The sequence below is a fragment of the Saccostrea cucullata genome, unplaced genomic scaffold (assembly GCF_032062105.1).
Source record: "Saccostrea cucullata isolate Sc308-1 unplaced genomic scaffold, CSIRO_AGI_Scuc_v1 ctg11655, whole genome shotgun sequence".
NCBI classification, from domain to species: Eukaryota; Metazoa; Mollusca; class Bivalvia; order Ostreida; family Ostreidae; genus Saccostrea; species Saccostrea cuccullata.
Genome location: NW_026922832.1, coordinates 754 through 18859, shown reverse-complemented (window position 1 = coordinate 18859; position 18106 = coordinate 754). Strand labels below are relative to the sequence as shown.

General features: G+C 34.6%; 1 long non-coding RNA gene across 1 annotated transcript; it reads left to right on the top strand.

Moving 5' to 3' along the window:
* Positions 1-514: 514 nt before the first annotated feature.
* On the top strand, positions 515-9227 carry LOC134262556 (uncharacterized). Its single transcript, XR_009991030.1, has 3 exons — positions 515-664; positions 2525-2605; positions 8971-9227. It is a non-coding gene; the product is annotated as an uncharacterized LOC134262556 (long non-coding RNA).
* The last annotated feature ends 8879 nt before the right edge of the window (positions 9228-18106 follow it).

Here is an 18106-nt window from a genome sequence, read left to right as displayed (position 1 = left end):
TGCAGCCAACATTTACTCGAGGAATTGAAGTTTAAAATGGTATCGTTTTTGTTTGACATTTATCCGACTATAAGTTTTCCAAATATTCGCGACTATCGTCTCATCAATTAGACGCATGCCTTTTCACACGTATCGAAGCGGTTTGATGATCAAAGGTCATTTCCATTGTTTACTTTATATATTTCCCGGGCGACAATTGATGGTTACATCAATGTTTTCTTGTTATTTATTGTGTACAGCATTACGTTACAAATAAGAAAGCGAATATTACAAGAATTTAACTTTTCTTACATTGGCATTTATTACATGAAAGGAACACAACATGATGGATAGATCAAATCATAAACCATTACAAAACAAGAAAGAAACTTTCTGTATTCCAGTGGCTGACCCTCAGCTTTTTTTAAAAAGCTAACCTTGTAAATCTTGTATCTTGCATACGAGTTGATTGTACGTACGAGTTGACTTTGTACAAGGTCTGTGTACGAGTTATTGTGTGTACAAGTTATCTAAATCAATATGGAAGTAGTGAAAAATTGTAGACCGAAACGCTTGGAGTTTATCTTCATCATGTGACTGTCTGTTGTCACTGTCAGGATATTGGTCTAGAGAAAGCTGTCGAAGTTAAAAAGCAGAATTTCTCTGTGGATTTCGAAGATTATATGTAAACACAATACAAGCACAATTATCTTTATTAACAGATTAACAGGTCCAGTCCAAAGACTATTTTTACGGTCTACGTAGGTATTGATAGCTACCTAGGTATTTAAAGCTACCCAAAGTAGCTATTTTTACCTACTTTCTGCTGTACTTGCATTTTGTGGCCAGATGCAGGATCGGCGCAACATGGTGAGCACAAAATTTCTTGATACAGTCACACTGATGATAAATATGACAAAAATTTGGTGAAAAAATGAAAACTTCGTATATTATCAATTTTGCATAGAAACTAATGTAAAATTGCCGATTTAGGAAGTAATCATTTTTTGGCAAAAATGTTGTCGTATTCATCATTAGTGTGACCGTATCAAAAAATATGGTATTCACCATGTTGCGCCGTTTGGTCTTTTGGTCGCAAAATGCAGAAATTATATAAAGTAGGTAAAAATAGCTACTTTGGGTAGCTTTAAATACCTAGGTAGCTACTAATAGCTACGTAGGTAGAAATAGTCTTTGGACTCCGACTGGACCTGATTAAGTTTCATTAAGATTAGTTAGACATGTAGAATAATCTATAACCAGGTCCGGCACAATGTCTTGATTAAGCTATATAGCTTGATTTAGCTATATAGATTTATTAAGCTATTCGGAATAGCTTGATTAAGCTATATTGTTACAATTTTTTCTCAAATGTTTTATTTTTTCAGCATGTGCAAAAAGTCGAACCTTGGTGCAGTGGAAATATTAAACTTTGAACTCTTCTGAATACAATGCATGTAAAAATCACTCACCAAATTGCGTCTCCTTGAGAGACTTTGTACACAAATTTTTAAAAATTTGGGGGGCTATTGATGAGTGACCACACAATTATTTCTTGAATGAAATTATAAAGGAGGTCAGTTATAGCCAACAAGATAATTGATTGGTAACAGTTCAACACAATGAGAAGCAATCATACTTATCCACACCTCACCGCACTCAATAGGACACTTTCCACCAGTGCAGTTACCCAAACAATGGAAATTCATCCTTTGCTTAAAAGTATTCTACAACAGCAATGTTAAAACTTTCTGTGATTTAGGTTGTTTTTTTGAAGCCCAAAGTACATATATGAATAGTCAAATACTTGCGACTTTTTGTTTATATCTCACTAAAAACGTTTTTGTAAAAAACTGCATATAAATAGCTTTATTAAGCTATTTTAAATAGCTTAATAAAGCTATATAGCTTTATAAAGCTATATAGCTTAATCAAGACATTGTGCTGGACCTGATAACTGTGTCTATTAATAATTAGTAATATTTTGAGAAACGGCACCTTTTTGTGCGCCGTAAATAATATACAGCATTTTCAATAGGTGGCACTTTAAATAGCTCTACGGTCTGTCAATATATTTTTTTTTCTGAGAGCTAGTATAAGCGCTCTCCATGTAATTCTGTAAATGAACAAAGATAAGTATATAAAGGTCTACCCCCTCGATACGATAAAGTCAACAATTTCATTTTATAGTATAGAGGGGTAGACCTATATACAGTTATCTTTCATCATTTACAGAAGTACATGGGGAGCACCTATGAGAGCTATAGACTAGTTCTGGAGCTACACAGGAGTTGGCCGATTTATCCATAAAGCAACGTAAACAACATCCAGTGAGCTAAGGGACAGAATGGCAATGCATTTATGGCGATTTGTGCTCTGGCACTTTATTTTAATAAAACTTAACTTCAACAAATGGTTTAATTCATGTCAGTCGATGTTTCTTACATTGAACAGAAATCAACTGATGAGAGTAAACATAAATTATGCAAGCAATGTGTATTATTTTTGATACAGTGAAATAATTTTAAGATGCATGCATTTTCAGAAATTGAAGATGACAGAAAACATGAGCTCATCAAAGACATTATTGAAAAACCATATTCGCCATGCAACAAGTCATAATAAGGTAAATGAAAAAAAACATAATAATGTAAATAGTTTCTTTAAATATGTTAAAAGTCTCAACTACCTTTCAGTGTATATTGTCAACCCTTGTAAAATAAAATCACATTATTTATTATTTTAATGCTTCTTTTTACTGAAACAGGCCTTGACAAAATAAAAATTAGGTCTTTAGTACAGCGTTTGAAATGATCGTGAACCCGATTGCCCGAAACGCATAAATTTTGTCCTTGGCAAACAGATTTGCAAGTATTTATGCCCAGATGGATGTGTAAAATTCTGGGATCGAATGAATAGTGAGCTGGCCCCATTCACACTGACATTATTGCTATAGAAGACAATTATTTTTTTCAGGCTAGTAGATTTTTGGGAGAGCTGACAACTTTCACTAGCAATCAGTCCTGCATGTCTAGCTAATATTACAGTGAGTTTCAAACACTGCTTTAGAATATAATATTTACATCCATGGAATACTTTCTCCTTTATTACTTAAGAAAACCCATTGCCATTAATCAGTGCATGAACAACCCTAGGCATATCACCTGTACAGATTTCTTGATCAGTGGCTGTTCCATCAATGAAATGTACAAAGACGTAGATATTATTAATACTATAATTAATCTTTTTAATCCTACTTTAAATGATTATTTAAACAGATATAAATATAAACAATAAATTGTCTTTCTTTGGTTTTTAGTATGGAAATGAATGTCGCAGCCATGGCATAAAAATTTACATATCCCCCTTACACGGATTGTGTATTTTTTTCTGCAACAGCTGTGACATTTATTACCACTCTAACAACCAAAGAAAGCATTTTATTGTTTAAGCAAACTTTTCCTACGGTACTTACATTTTTAGGGGGTTCATATTTATGCATGGTTTTCAAATTTATATTATGTTTAGAGTTTTTGAGATCGATCATAGTTCATTATCTTCACCTTTTTAGTTCACCTGAGTCACTCAGGTGACCTTTTTAGCTCACCTGAGCCAAAGGCTCAAGTGAGCTTTTCTGATCACAATCTGTCCGTTGTCTGTCGTCGTCGTCGTTGTTGTCGTTGTTGTCGTCGTTGTCGTCGTCGTCGTCGTAAACTTTTCACATTTTCATCTTCTTCTCAAGAACCACTGGGCCGATTTCAACCAAACTTCGCACAAAGTATCCTTGGGTGAAGGGAATTCAAGTTTGTTCAAATGAAGGGTCACGCCCTTTTCCAAGGGGAGATAATCATGAATTTGTTAAAAATTAATGGCATTTTTAAAAAAATCTTCTTCTCCAGAACCGCTGGGCCAGGAAAGATGAAACTCATGTGGAAGCATCCTCAGGTAGTGTAGATTCAAGTTTGTTCAAATCATGACCCCCGGGGCAAGGGTGGGGCCAAAATGGCCGACCCTAGTTTTACATAGGAATATATAGGAAATATCTTTTAAAATCTTCTTCTCAAGAACCACTGGGCCAGGAAAGATGAAACTCATGTGGAAGCATCCTCAGGTAGTGTAGATTCAAGTTTGTTCAAATCATGACCCCCGGGGCAAGGGTGGGGCCAAAATGGCCGACCCAGGTTTTACATAGGAATATATAGGAAAAAACTTTAAAAATCTTCTTCTCAAGAACCACTGGGCCAGGAAAGATGAAACTCATGTGGAAGCATCCTCAGGTAGTGTAGATTCAAATTTGTTCAAATCATGACCCCCGGGGCAAGGGTGGGGCCAAAATGGCCGACCCTAGTTTTACATAGGAATGTATAGGAAAAATCTTTAAAAATCTTCTTCTCAAGAACCACTAGTACAGAAAAGATGAAACTCAAGGGGAATCATCCGCAGGTAGTGTAGATTCAAGTTTGTTCAAATCATGACCCTCGGGGCAAGGGTGGGGCCAAAATGGCCAACCCAAGTTTTACATAGGAATATATAGGAAAAATCTTTAAAAATCTTCTCCTCAAGAACCACTGAGCGAGGAAAGATGAAACTCATGTGGAATCATCCCCAGGTAGTGTAGATTCAAGTTTGTTCAAATCATGACCACTGGGGCAAGGGTGGGGCCAAAATGGCCAACCCTAGTTTTACATAGGAATATATAGGAAAAATCTTTAAAAATCTTCTTCTCAAGAACCACAAAGACAGGAAAGATGAAACTCAAGTGGAATCATCCACAGGTAGTGTAGATTCAAGTTTCTTCAAATCATGACCCCCGGGGGCAAGGGTGGGGCCAAAATGGCCGACCCTAGTTTCACATAGGAATATATAGGAAAAATCTTTAAAAATCTTCTTCTTAAGAACCACTGGGCCAGGGAAGATGAAACTCATGTGAAATCATCCTCAGGTAGTGCAGATTCAAGTTTGTTCAAATCATGACCCCCGGGGCAAGGGTGGGGCCAAAATGGCCGAGCCAAGTTTTACATAGGAATATATAGGAAATATCTCTAAAAATCCTTCTCAAGAACCACTGGGCCAGGAAAGATGAAACTCATGTGGAATTATCCTCAGGTAGTGTAGATTCAAGTTTGTTCAAATCATGACCCCCGGGGCTAGGGTGGGGCCAAAATGGCTGTCCCAAGTTTTACATAGGGATATATAGGGAAACCTTTTAAAATCTTCTTTTCAAGTACTTCAAAGCTATGATTAGTGATATTTATATGGAATCATCCTCAGGTAGTGTGGATTCTAGTTTGTTCAAATGATGAAGGCCTGGAAAGGGGGGGGGGGTAAATTCAAGCCCGATGTGCTCAGGTGAGCGCTGTGGCCCCTGGGCCTCTTGTTCAATCTGTTTTTGTTTGACATCTGAATAATTGAATATTTTCAGCTACTTCTCTGTAACCGCTGAACCAATTTCAGCCAATTTTAGCATATGGCATATAGAGGTGAAGGGAAACAAAACTTTTGAATTTTTTGATCTTTGCCCCCTGTCCAGGGACCTGAGGGGTGGGGCATAAACCATCAAAATTAATGCCATCTTTAAAAATCTTTTTTCCTGAATGTTAAGCAGTCAAACTGTTGGTATGATTGTTACAAGCATTGAGCCTACTACCAAAATTGTGAAATTCAAGACCCCTGGTCAGTGCTGGGGTGGGGTTAGATAGATTATATAGTGAAAGTGCATTATTTCTTTGAAGATCTTCTTCTCTGCTCTTGGGTATTAAACAAACAAACTACATACATAGTTATGATGAGGAAGGATGTATCTTCTAATATTGTGAATTTCATGGTCCGTGGGTCAGAGGTTCTGTTGTTAGGACGGGGCTCTATTGTTTATATAGTGAAAATGCATTAATTCTTTGGAAATCTCCTCAGCTCCTGGGTATTAAGCAGATGGAATACCTTCATACTGTAAAATTCAATATTTTTGTGGGGTCAAATTTTCAAAATTTGAGGAGAAAATACCTTATAAGTGAACATTTTAGTGAGACACAAATTTTGTGATTTGTCCTTAAATATGGGAATTTTATTTTAAGCGAGAAGTAATTTTAGCGATATTAAAAAGCTCACTAAAGAGGCCATGACAACTAAAAACACAATTAAGGAGGAATGCCACACCAACTTTTTATTTTATAGATCTTTGAGTCATCCTTTTTAAACAAGGGTTTCAGCATTGAAAGGCCGACATTAGCTCTCAATTATTTTATATGAATTTTTTTGCATTTTTTTCAAAGAAAATGGAAAAATTTATTTACATCAAAATAAGACACTTTCTTGTAAAAATTTTGCTGTAAATGAATGCATCACATTAATATCTAATAAAATATGTGAAGAAAAGTTGATAGATATTAAAAATTTTTAAATAAAAAAATATTTATGAGAATAAAACACATAATTTGTGAATATTTTTTAAACTTGTGGTTAAAATCTTCTTAAAACCAGTCACAACTGGGGAGAACATGTTCATTAATCATATTTATAAAAGAAATTGAAACGAAATAGCCAAATTTTTGAAAAATTATTTTTTTTTATTTTGGCCAATCCGGATAAAAATTAATCCGATCCCAACCATAATTGTACAAGTATTGGAAATGAATAACATTTCCCCAAGAACACTAGTCTGATTAGGTGTATTAAGGGTCAAAACATTATTGAACTTGACAATAAAATAGATTTATTCATTGTAAATGCATAATGGGGCAATAAATTAGTAGTTTATTCATTTTATGTTAATTTTGATCGGGATCAGTTTAATTTTGATCGGGTTAGGTCCAAATATTAAAAAAAATTAATTTCTCTAAAATTTCTCAATTTCGTTTCAATTTCTTTTTAAAATATGATTGACAAACATGTTGTCCTTAGTTGTGACTAGTTTTATGGTGTTTTTAACCATAGGTTTAAAAAATATTCACAAATGATTTTTTTATTTTCATAAATAATTTTTTATAAAAGAATTTAAAAAGTCTGACCAGCCTTTCTTCACATATTTTATTAGATGTTAATATGATACATTCATTTACAGCAAAATTATAACTCGAAAGCATCTTAATTGGATATAATTAATTTTTTTCATTTCCTTTGAAAAAATACAAAAAAATTCATATAAAATAATTAAGAGCTTATATTGACCTTTCAGTGCTTAAACCCTTGTTTAAAAAGGATGACTCAAAGATCTATAAAATAAAAAATTGGTGTGGCATTCCACCTTAATTTTTAGTGATTTTCAATTTTAGAGATCTTAGCATCATCACTAATAATACCAAAATTAAATCCTTGCTAAAAATTCTGCTTATACGCAGTCTATCCCAAAAGCACCGGTCCGTCGGACAAAACAGGTGAAAATCTGATTGGTCCCATGCACTATCTAGTAAAATCGGTCCGATTGTCCGAGGTTCGTTTTGGCAGGATTTTAAATCTTATATTTCTATTTCATCATATAGACGCTTAATCTTATACCAAAACACACTTTTAAAAACCTATTGTATTTGTTGATTGTGATTGTTTTAAAACCTACTAAAAAAAATTATGTTTGTTTTCTGTAACCCGAACGACCCATTCATATTATCCCCGAGTGGATTTTTTTTCTGACAATTGGAAAAACTGCGTTTGATCAATCAGCCGATTCCATTTATTTAAAAAAAAAATTAACTTGTAGCTTTTAATAACTTGAGACACAAAATATGTCAATATAGTTTACAAATTACCTTAAATATAAAGAGTAATCATTATTGTAACAACAATTTCCCCCTACAACTTTGTGAAGTTCGCTTAATACATGTTTACTGATTCAAATGCTATGAAAAAACATCGTTATGATCATTATATGAAAAAGTTTTGGACCGGTGAAAATTCGTTTGGTCCTGTGAAATTGTGTTAACTGTCTGTCCGAATGTCCTGTGGCGATTTTTCTTTTTCGCGAAGACTGTTATACGGTATTGGCATGTGGGGACTTGATTTTGTGGTTGGAGAATGCTTAGTATAAATGCAAATGGAATTTTAATTTTCCTGGTGGTCATGAATTCATGGGTCTCTCCATGCCACAAAAAAACACAACAAAAATTGAAACCCTATTAAATAATTGAATTTACAGAAGTTATGATGAGCAAGGATTCTCCTTCCAGATTATAAATTTCAAGGCTCCATGGGTTAGAGGGTAGGAGGGGGGGGGGCTCTTATGATTATAGAATAAAAATGAATGATTGATTGATTGTATACTGTTTAACGTCCCTCTCCAGAATATTTCACTGATACGGAGACGTCACCATTGCCGGTGAAGGGCTGCAAATTTAGGCCTATGCTCGGCACTCAGGGCCTTTGAGCAGGGAGGGATCTTTATCGTGCCACACCTGCTGTGACACGGGGCCTCGGTTTATACGGTCTCATCCAAAGGACCGCCCCATTTAGTCACCTTTTACGACAAGCAAGGGGGTACTGAGGACCTATTCTAACCCGGGTCCCCACGGGGCTAAAAATGAATGAGGGCTTTGAAATCTGCTCCTTGGTATTAATTAAACAATTATGATGAACAAGGATGCCTTTTCCAAAAATTGTGAAAAGAGTTGCTCCAGGGTCAGGGGTTCCTGTGGGTTGAGGGCACTATTAATTATTACTGATTATTACTGATTAATTGAAATGCATTTTCTTTGTTCCTTTAAACTTAGTTTATACATGTAGTTATGGTGAGCAAAGGTGTCTCTTTCAAAATTACGAATATCATGGGCTCTGCATGGTTTGAAAACACAAACCAAATTCAATTGTTGGAAAGCTGTTACATGATGCTCAGGTGACCTATAAGGCCCATGAACCTCTTGTTCATTGGAAGAGAGAGTCAAGTAGGTGGTTACCAGAACAATAAAGATTGACTTCCTGAATGTGATTTTTTCCATACTTTGCTCTGTATACAATTATACATACACTATAATTGTTCAAACATTGTTCAAACATTTTTGATTATAGATAGTTGAAGAATCTCTAATGTGGAGGCAGTATGAGATGATGAATGCTGAAAAATGTCAAGAAACTTCAAGGAAGTCAAAATACTCAAAGGACGAACCCCATAAACAAGAGAGACAAAAAAGTTCTAGAGACAGATTTTCTACACCAAGTGAAAGAAGTTCATCATTAGATCAATCCAAGCCCTCATTTTACTGGACAAAAGAGTTACAGAGAGCAAAGGAAGCCATTCCAGACAGGTATATACTGTAAATAAGGATAAGTATTCACACTTCCAACTGTTTTTTAAATGATAACTTTTTGAAAGATTAGTGCATTGATTTCTCAATATGTACTACTGAGTGTAAGTTTCACCAAGATGAAGGTCAATGCCTAATATGCATGTCAATATCCAGGCCTGTCATTGTGTCTGGAGAAGGCAGGGACTGTGGAAATTAACAAGGAATATTTTTGTACAATATTTCAATTATATTAAACAACATATTTTGCCTCCATAATGAAAGATTAGGGGGAACAAAATTTTTGTCCTATCCATTTGTCTGTCTGCCTGGTAATCTCTCTGTTTGTCTGTAAACTTGACAATAACTTTTGATTGGTTGGAGCTATGACTTTCATATTTCACAAGTACAGTCCTTAATTGTGGCAAGACCTTTTTTTTTGGATTTAAACATAATTGAACTCTGACCTTGCAATTTGACCCACATTTGCTAAATTTTACTATGCTTCAACCTTGGCTTTAAGTTTTGAACTGTTGCTGCTTTGGTTTTTCATACCTGATTTTTTTGTTTACCTTGTGATAACACCTTTCCTTCAATTTACAAATATTTTTATTCATTAGGGCCCCGCAAGGATTTGCAGGTGCCCTATAGTAATCACTCTGTCTGTCTGTCCGTCCAGCTGTCTGTCTGTCATTCCTTCATCCACAAATTTTCTAATTTTTTCCTAATAACATTTTTTATGGTTGCCCAATCAAGTTCAAATTTGGTATGGTAGTTCAGTAAGCATAAATACATATTTTGATGCTAAGTTTGGTTCTCTATTTCTTCTGGTTTGGAGCTGGGGTGGTGGGGTAGATTCCTTAACTATGCATAAGAATGAATGGGCAAAGAAAGATAACTGCTAAGAATGATACCATTATAAACTGGGAAGGCTGTGCAATTTGTCCTTTCGGATGAATTAACTTTCCACATGAAGAAAATCCTAAGCATTATCTTTATCTGTCACATTGAGATTAATAACTGTACCGCCTCTGTCTGCAAATGAACTTTGTTTTGAAGTTAAGGTCAATTTTGAATGATGTGTACATTCTCTGAAATATGGATTTAAGATAATGTTCATACTTTATTTTGGTTAAAATACTGTACACAATGATTTATGATGATTTTTATTGAATTCTAAAATCAAGATATATATTAAAATATGCTTTTTAGGTCACCCGAGTAAACTTGGGTGACCTATTGCTATCCGTTTTCGTCCGTCGTCGTTTGTCGTCAGTCATGCGTTAAAATTTGAACATTTTCAGCTTCTTCTCTGAAACCACTCAACCAATTTCAACCAATTTTGGCACAAAGCATCTATGGGTGAAGGGGAACAAAAATTGTGAATTTCATGGCCTCTGCCCCCCTTGGGCCTGGGGGATGGGGCCAAAACCACTAAAATTACTGCAATCTTTAAAAATATTCTTTACTCCTGGACATCAAGCAGTCAAACTGTTGGCATAATTGTTATCAGCATTGAGTCCTCTACCAAAATTGTGAAATTTATGGCAACAGGGTCAGGCTTTCTAGTGCTAGGATGGGGCTATATTGATTATATATTGAAAATGCATTATTTCTTTGAAAATCTTCTTCTCTGCTCCTGGGTTTCAAATAAACTAATCAAGTACATAGTTATAATGAGCAAGAGTGCCTCTACCAAAATTGTGAATTTTATGGCCCCAGGGTCAGGGGTTCTGGTGTTAGGGCGGGGCTCTATTGATTATATAATTAGGTCTTTCCACCTTTCTGTGGAAAGACCTCTTGAAATGCTTATTAAGTCTTTCCACCTTTCTGTGGAAAGACTTCTTGAAATGCTTATGTTTATTATTATTATTTTTCCGTTATCGACTTTTGAACAGAAAGACTTATCGAAAAACTTTTTGCTTCATGACACTGGAAAACAAAAGTTATTTCGAAAAACTACCCAAGGCGCACGACCTATGACACCTTTCGGAGTTACGACCCCTTTTGCAATAAAAGCTTGTTATCGCTACTCCTCCGAAACCGTAAACCGTAGAGATACAAAACCTTCAACAATGTCTACGACTACTTTAGGAGACTCTTGAATCTATTCATTGCGAAAGGATTCGTAAACCCCTACAATGAATTATTGCCCCTGAATGTTTGCGATGTTTACGATTATCAAGATCTTCTCTTAAACGACAAGGTGTAGACATGGGGCCAACTGCAAAAGATTCTTTGACCTTTGACCTCTAAATTTAGGTCAAGGTCAAAGGTCAAGGTCATTCAAAATATGTAAAATTAAGCATTTTTTATAGCTCTTTTGTTCTTCACCAAATTTTAAATATCTTTGCATCTTCAATATGTACTCTTAAAACCATTTCAGGGATTTCATGCTTGTCCCCTAAGATTGACCCCTCTAAAAGTTAGTGCCCCTTCCAGTGTAAACCCTTGTTATTGCTACTCCTCCGAAACCATAAACCACAGAGATACAAAACCTTCAACAATGTCTACGACTAATTTAGTACACTCTTGAATCTATTCATTGCGAAAGGATTCGTCAACCATTTTAAGTAGTTATTGCCCCTTACAGATTCTGATGTTTACGAAGAACTAAAAACTTTTAAACGACAAGTTGTAAGGACATGGGGACAATGCATGAGATCTTTTGACCTTTGACCTTGAAGATTAGGTCAAGGTCAAAGGTCAAAGTCATGGGGAAAATGTTAAAATTGCTTATATATGCTTTGGAGGGAATTTGACCTTGACCTTTGACCTTCATATCTGACCTTGACCTTTGACCTTGACCCAAAAGTTAAATGATATATTCATTACCTTTACCTAGATTCAGCTTCAAGTTTTAAACTCAAGTTCATAAGTTGTTTTTGTTTTTTTTTTGATGACCTTGATCTTTGACCTTGATAAATGACCTTGACCTTTGACCCCCCTATCGACCCAAAGGTCTCAATCAAGCATAAGGTCGTTGAGGTATTTGCAACTCTTACTGTAACAAAGGCTTATACCCCCCCCCCCCCTTTTCTTACAAAAAAAAAAAAAAAAAAAAAAAACAGCAGCATAGAGAAAATGTCTACAAGTCAAAAGACACGATATATCGACATAAGATTCGGAGTAAAAGCAAGAAGAGACCTTAAAGAAAGTGTCCTGAGAGTTTTAAGGTGAGTCTCTAAAATATAATGAAATTCTAGTGAAAATCGGCAAAATCTGCATTTTTTTTCTGTCTGAAATTTAGTTATTGCTGAGAATAAAAATTAATTAAAGCCCGTATTGGCTATTTCTGCAATTGTTGTTAATATCATTCGATTCTCCTGCTCTTTTACGACATTTTAACGCCAAGTATTCTTGCTTTCTTTAGTGTATGGAATTTATTTCAATTTTATTTGGATTTAATATTAATGGAATGAATCTTGATTTCATCTGAAATTTGATTTTTTTCCCCTAGAATAACACATTCCCAAGAAATAGCGACTTTCAGCATAGTAAAAAGAAATACACGTTTCTTCCCTGTGTTTCCCGTCTAGAATTACATGTTTGGAATTTTATTTATGCTACTTACATTGAATTTCATGCCTATTTCGGTCAGGAATGTTAAAACCCGAACCCGATTCTCTGTTTTCCTTTTCCATAATTACAAACTGCCTTGCATCTCTCGCTATGTTTCTCACATGCTTTTAAATAATTTATCGCCATCCATTTCAAACATAAAACAACTCAAATCGGATATTTTCAAACATCTCTTTAATACATGTATAATGCACATATGATGCAGGTACACATGGGACATTTCACAACGTTTTCACTTACGCTTCCGTCTTGATGCGCAGATCAAATGCATGTTATTCATATTAATAGGTATATCATAATTTTAATCAAACCCTACCTCTTACATCTTAACTTGATAACAATCTCATTCAAGCTCATATATACACATAGGAGCGTGTTACAGTGTTTTTTATGCGCTCTCTTTGCGTGATCAATGAATTTGTGCTTATCCCCGAGTCGACTACAAACACACAATCTAGGAAGTCTGTTTACGGTAAAATTACACCAACTGCGAGCCCGATCTAAAATCCCAGTAGAGAAATGAGAATTTTGCTGTTTTATTTATTTTCTTGCTTTTTTCCTACTTTTTTCAGCCCAAATGATATTGAAACACTTAAAAAGGTGGAAAGACGTCTTATTGTTCTCTGAACAATTAGTTTACTAGTGTTTATTATTATTTTTCTTCCCGGACTTTTGAAACCGCAAGACTTATCGAAAAACTTTATAGTTCATGATATTGGATATTAAAAGTTATTCTGAAAAACGACCCCCCATGTTTGAACTTTGACCGCTTTCTAAGTTATTGCCCCTTTTGCTAGAAATGCTTGTTATCGCTACTCCTTCGAAACCGTAAACCGTACAAATATGAAACCTTCACTAAAGTCTTCGACTAATTGAGAGGACTCTGGAATCTATTCATTGCGAAAGTATTCGGTGACCCCTTCAATGAGTTATTGCCCCTGAAACTTTTTGAATTTTAGAAATTATTAAAAATTTTAAAAACAAGAAGGGATAGAGACATGGGACCAACTGCATAAGATTCATTGACCTTTGAGCTTAAAATTCATGTAAAGGTCAAAGGTCAAGGTCATTCCAAAACTGAGAAATTTAGTTCTTTTTATATCTTTTTTGTCTCTTAACATATACAAATTGTGTAAGAATCATTAATAAGTACTCTTGAAACTATTTTAAAGATTCAATTCGTATTCCGTAAGATTGACCCTATTAAAAGTTATCGCCCTTTGTGCTGAAAACCTTGTTATCGCTACTACTTCGAAACCATAAACCGTACAAATATGAAACCTTCACTAAAGTCTTCGACTTATTGAGAGGACTCTGGAATCTATTCATTGTGAAAGTTTTTGGTGACCCCTTCAATGAGTTATTGCCCCTGAAACTTTTTTAATTTTATAAATAATTAAAAATTTTCAAAACGAGAAGTGAAAGAGACATGGGACCAACTGCATAAGATTTATTGACCTTTGACCTTCAAATTAATTTCAAGGTCAAAGGTCAAGGTCATTCCAAATATGAGGAATAAATTTCTTTCAATAGCTCTTATATCCTTAAACATATACTATGTATCTTCTGTCTGTAACATGCACTCTTAATACTCTTTTAAAGATTTTTTTCTTGTACCCTTAGATTGACCCTTTGAAAAGTTATTGCCCCTTGTGCGAAAAACCTTGTTATCGCTACTCCTTCGAAACCATAGACCGTAGAGACACCAAACCTTCACTGATGTTTTAAGGGTCTAAAGACCTAACTTCACTGTATCAGTGCTAAAGAATCTGATGACCCCTTATATGAGTTATTGCCCTTAAACTTCTTTGTACTTACTATTAAACATGATAACTTGAAAACTATAAGTCGTAGAAGCATGGGGTCAATTGCATTGGGACCCTTGACCTTTGACCTTGAACATTTTTTCAAGGTCAAAGGTCATAGTCATTCCATTTTTTTTTTAAATTTTCATTTCTCTATGCTTTAAGACCATTTTGGATTCTTTTTCATGGAATTTAATTTTAAGGAGTCAGATATATAACAAATTTGAAATTCAAAGAAGGTGGAAAGACCTCTTATTGTTCTGTGAACAATAAGTCTCCTAGTTATTATTATTATTATTATTAGGTCTTTCCACCTTTCTGTGGAAAGACCTATTGATTTCCTTCTGTTTCTTCTTTTTTATTATTTTTCCGCCGTGTGATTTTTTGTTTCAAGATTTATCGAAAAGATTTATAGTCCATAAGAATGTACTCCGTAAAAGATTATTGCAGTTCACCCTGCGTAAATGAACCTTGACCGCTTTCGAAGTTATTGCCCCTTTCGAAAGAAATGCTTGTTATCGCTACTCCTTCGAAACCGTAAACCATAGAAGTAAGAAACCTTCACCAATGTCTTCGACTAATTAAGGAGATTCTTCAATCTATTCATTGCGAAAGCATTCGGTGACCCCTTCAATGAGTTAATGCCCCTGAAACTTTTTGAATCTAACAAATAATTAATTTTTTTTAAAACGACAAGTTGTAGAGACATGGGACCAACTGCATAAGATTCATTGACCTTTGACCTTAAAATTCATGTAAAGGTCAAAGGTCAAGGTCATTCCAGAAATGAGAAATTTAGCTCTTTTTATATCTCTTTTGTCTTTCAACATATACGTAATGTCTATGCATCATTAGTATGTACTCTTAAAACTGTTTCAATGATTTCCTTCTTGTCCCCTAACATTAACCCCTTTAAAAGTTATTTCCCCTTGTGCGAAAAACCTTGTTATCGCTACTCCTCCGAAACCATAGACCGTAGAGACACCAAACCTTCACTAAGGTCCTCAGGGTCTTTAGGCCTAACTTCAGTATAAAAGTGCAAAAGCATCTGATGACCCCTTTTATGAGTTATTGCCCTTTACTTCTTTGTACTTACTTTTAAACCTTATAACTTGAAAACTTTAAGTCATAGAAGCATGAGTTCAATTGCACTGTGACCCTTGACCTTGTACCTTGAATATTTTTTCAAGGTCAAAGGTCAAGGTCATTCTTTTTTTTTTTTTTAATTTTCATTTTTTCTATGGTTTAAGAGAGTTTTCGTTTCTTTTTCATGGAATTTAATTTTTAGGAGTCAGATATGAAACAAATTTGAAATTCAAAGAAGGTGGAAAGACCTCTTATTGTTCTGTGAACAATAAGTCTCCTAGTTATTATTATTTTTCCGCCAAACGTGTTTCTGAGTTTCAAGATTTATCGAAAAGATTTATAGACCATAAGAATGTACTTTGTAAATGATTTTCGCAGTTGACCCTGCGTATATGAACTTTGCCCCTTAAAGGAGTTATTGCCCCTTTTGCAAGAAATGTTTGTTATCGCTACTCCTCCAAAATCGTAAACCGCAGAGGTTTGAAACCTTTACCAATGTCTGCGACTACTTGAGAGGACCTTCAGATCTATTGATTGCGAAAGGATTCGTAGACCCCTTCTATGAGTTATTGCCCCTGAAAGTTTTTGAATTTTACAAATAATGAAAAATTTTTAAAACGAGAAGTCGTAGGACATGGGACCAACTGCGTAAGATTTATTGACCCTTGTCCTTAAACTTTATGCAAAGGTCAAAGGTCAAGGTCATTCCAAAAATGAGAAATGAAGGTCTTTTTATATCTCTTTTGTTGTACAACATATACTTGAAGTCTTTGCAACATTTATATGCCATCTTAAAACTATTTGAAAGATTTCATTCTTGTCCCCTACCATTAACCCTTTTAAAAGTTATTGCCCCTTACGCAAGAAATGCTTGTTATCGCTACTCCTCCGAAACCGTTAACCGCAGAGGTTTGAAACCTTTACCAATGTCTGCGACTACTTGAGAGGACCTTCGGATCTGTTCATTGCGAAAGGATTCGTAGACCCCTTCTATGAATTATTGCCCCTGAAACTTTTGAATTTTACAAATAATTAAAAATTTTCAAAACGACAAGTCGTAAAGACATGGGACCAAGTGCATAAGATTCAGTGACCTTTGACCTTCAAATTTATGCAAAGGTCAAAGGTCAAGGCCACTCCAAAAATGAGAAATTAAGCTCTTTTTATATCTCTTTTTTTTTAACACATACAATCATTCTTTGCATCTTTCATATGTACTCTTAAATCTTTTTCAAAGATTTCATTCTTATCCCCTTAGTTGACCCTATCAAAAGTTATTGCCCCTTATTAGAAAAACATTGTTATTGCTACTTCTTCAAAACCGTGGACCGTAGAGGCATGAAACCTTCAATAATGACTTAAGGGTCTGTAGGCACATCTTCATTGTATAAGTACTAAAGGATCTAATGACCCTTATATGAGTTATTGCCCTTTAACTTCTTTGCACTTAATATTTAACCTTATAACTATAGAACTAAAAGTCGTAGAGGCATGGGGTCAATTGCAATGTGACCCTTGACCTTTGACCTTGAAGATTTGATCAAGGTCAAAGGTAAAGGTCATTTATTTTTTTTTTCAATTTTCACTATCTTTTAAGCCATTTTCCTTAAAAATTAAATTTAGAGAGTAAAATAAAAAAACTATAAGAAATTTAAAAAGGTGGAAAGACCTCTTATTGTTCTGTGAACAATAAGTCTCCTAGTTATCTTTAGCTGTCAACTATCATTTGACAAAGAAATTCATACATATCAATTTTAAAATTTGATTATTTTGGTATATCTTTATATGGAGATCTTCTTCTAAAGGAGATTGAAATATTCTAAAAATGGCAACGACCACCCAGCCCCTTTAAGTAACCGAACTAAGCAATTACTAAGTTTATAGTTATGATTAGCAATGGTGCCAGCCTCTTTCAAAATTAAGAATGCCAAAGCATCTACCTTAAAACATGAACTAAATTCAATCGTTTGAAAGTTGTTGTATGATTCTCAGGTGACCTATAAGGCCCATGGGCCTCTTGTTTATTATTACTATTTTATTTTTTTTATTATTTATTTATTTTTATTTTTTTGCTGCCTTAATGATGTTAATTTTAACACGTAATCAGATAGTAACCCCATTCCGTCAGTGCTGAAAAAGTTCTTATTGTAAATTTAGAAGACACCCCTGTCAACGCGCGATCGGCAACGCAGAATCAAAAGATTGAAGAAGAAAGTATTGTAGGGGGTAAATTTAAATAGTTTTGTATGTGCTGGAGTGTAACCAGCTGAAAATAAAATTAGAAAACATTTAATTTAGATAATTATCTACAGTTTAGGATTTACCAAGAGTAAATTTGTTTCACAGTTTCTGTGCAAATGCTACCGATCAAAGCGACAATGTTCGAAATATCAAATTTTCATGCTTTGAAATAGTTTATTGTTGTTATTACCTACGAACATTTGCTGC